Source organism: Larimichthys crocea, unplaced genomic scaffold, assembly GCF_000972845.2.
Source record: "Larimichthys crocea isolate SSNF unplaced genomic scaffold, L_crocea_2.0 scaffold9344, whole genome shotgun sequence".
NCBI classification, from domain to species: domain Eukaryota; kingdom Metazoa; phylum Chordata; class Actinopteri; family Sciaenidae; genus Larimichthys; species Larimichthys crocea.
The window spans coordinates 1,563-4,241 of record NW_020861270.1 but is presented as its reverse complement, the minus strand read 5'-3'; the positions used below and the strand labels follow the sequence as shown (position 1 = coordinate 4,241).

Below are 2,679 nucleotides of genomic sequence, written 5' to 3'. Positions count from 1 at the left end.
TACAGGGGCAAAATACAGTGATGAAGATAATTCTGGGGAGTTGTTTCTCAAAACTCATGAACTGATCACCGCATTTGAAAGATTAAAGGAATTCACAACTGACTTCACATCACCTGAAGATCTCTCAGCAGCTCACTTCAGTGTCTTTACTAGTCTCTTGGCTCTGACTATCAGTCTGTGGACAGGTAGAAAAGCTCACATTTATTTCTTCATTTTACTTCATTACATGTATGGTCTTTAGGATATATGATGTGAATTTGTACTAAATATGTATTATGACTTGTAACCCCGGTATACTTTTGTTTTTGAATGGAATACAATGTGTTTTGTTTCCAGGATGAAGGGTGTTATGATCTTTCTGGTGTTGACGCTGGTCGTCCTCATGGCCGAACCTGGGGAGAGTCTTGGAAAAATCCAAAATCGGTGCTTTTATTTTGGTTTTCCGTTTCTTCTTTGTTCTTGATATAGTTTCACCTTTTTTTTTCACATTTCTGTTCTTTTTTTTTTTTTTTTTTTTTTTTTTTTTTTTTTTTTTTTTATTATTTTTTTTTTTTTTCTTTTTTTTTTTTTTTTTTTTTTTTTTGTTTTTTTTTATTATATTTTTACTTTATTTTTTCCATCCTATTTTAGTTTTTAGTACCCCTTCCCATTTTTCCAATTATTGTCACAGCGTCCTATCTTTTATTCTCCTATTTATTCCCTATATCTTCTGTTATCTCCATTTACATTTTGTAATTTTTTTCACCTTGAACAGCTACACATTCAAATGTTACCACACTGTAACCCCCTTCTTTAATGTTTCCCAGTTTTAGCCTCCTCCACTTTCCCTTAGTTTTAATTTACATTGAACTGAATTCATTAGTTTACCCTTTATTTTCCCTACAGATTCATTTTTCGGACCCCCTTACCAATGTGACAGCTTTCTCACCTGCCCTATCAGATTCTGATCTAGTGCAGAGTCCATAAAGACTCGCCGTGTTAAAGAGACTGACCTCTAGTGAGCTGCTGAGACTATTCCGGTTGATGTGGATATCGTTTCATTGTTGGTACTTTCTGTTTTGAACTTCCTCTTTAATTTTTTTATATGCCGCGTTTCCCCTGGTTTCCTCGTGATCTGTTCCCCATGCCTGTTTTTGAGACTACTATTTCCCAAACTCCCCCTACGAAATATTTTTACTTCCACTGTTTATGTGTCCCCTGCTTAGGAGATTTTTGACCACTGTTTGTTTTTTTATTTCCCATCCTTTACACTTTCAAGTTTCAGGCTCCCGAGGATTCCCGTCTATGATTATGGTTTTTTAGAATGTGCTTTTTCTTTCACTCCTTGCAAGCTGTCCCCAATGCGAAAATATTAGGTTTATCTCCCCTATATATCACCAATTTTTTTCTTTTGCATTTGCCTAAAATACGTCATGTCCCTTTTTTTGGCAACTAGTTCTATCTCGTAAGTTTGACCTGTTAGCCCTCCTCCCCCCGCCCGGTTACCGACGTCGTCCAGCAAGCCTCATCTTATCATCCCCTTTTCGACCCTTGGCCTCCATAGTCTACTTACGTTTTTTTTCGTTGATTTTTTGTACCATAACAGTTTTTTTCCCTTCATGCCATAATCCCCCAGCACCTTGAAGTGTTTTTGACCGCACATAAGTCAACCAAACTTTGCTGAGGCCAGCCACCCATGGTACCTCCCAATTGTTCAACAAACATTGCTGCCTTGCCCATTCACTTCACTGTGGTCCCCCCCGGTTTCATTCCAAATGTCGACAGCACTTGTATTTTCGGTTATTATATAACCTCTGAGACTTCCACCTAACGGCACGCCTCTCTTCCACTAATTCACTATAGTATCTGCGTGGTTGCGGGGATTTTGCGCTTGGTTATTTTTTCATTAAAATAAGTACACGTTCGTGTTCTATCTACCATAACCATATCAACGCAGCTTGCGTTATTTATACCTTACTTTATTAATAATATCGGTTTGGGATACTTGTGGAAAGGCATCGCCGTTTTCCCAGCACATTCCAGTTAATGCTGTTTGGCTCGACCACATGTTTTTTCCATTTGGTTCTTTGGGAGTTCAAGGACCACAATTGGCCAACCGGACACCTGGAAACAAAAATTGTGATTTCTATTGAACCCTCGAAATTCAATAATAATTGTTTTGTTTGTTGGTCTTCGCCACCCAAAGCTACTCAAGTCATCCCTTTTGTTCACACTCTCGTTTGGTAAAAGCATTTATTTTTCATGAGATTCCCCAATCTGTCGTACTGTCACTGGCACTCTTTGTGCTATTTGACTTTTAGAGTTAGTCATATATTATCTCCTTATTAATTCCGCTGTTCTTGCGCCTCCTGCTGCCGTCCCTATGTCTTCATGTCTTGTGTTTTTTTTCGTTTTCTGTGAAATGTGCCTTGTTGTTGGAAATTATGCCTTTCTCATCCCGGCACTGGGGAGCTGTATAACTAATTTTGACTGCTTATTCTAAGTGATTTCTCGCAGTTTACCCCCCACGCTGTACGTTTTGTGTTTTCTTTTTGTATTCTTCATTTGTATCATTAGAGCTAAGTATTGTCATCTGTCTAATATTTCAAAAAGTTTTGTTTTTCCATTTCCCCTAATACTGTTTTAACATAACACCCACTTCTGCATAGTGGTTTAAAATAAATATCATGCTTTTGACCC

General features: G+C 37.8%; 1 long non-coding RNA gene across 1 annotated transcript; it reads left to right on the top strand.

The window, feature by feature from the left end:
• Positions 1 to 83: 83 nt before the first annotated feature.
• On the top strand, positions 84 to 386 carry LOC113745579 (uncharacterized). Its single transcript, XR_003462204.1, has 2 exons — positions 84 to 185; positions 337 to 386. It is a non-coding gene; the product is annotated as an uncharacterized LOC113745579 (long non-coding RNA).
• Positions 387 to 2,679: the final 2,293 nt, after the last annotated feature.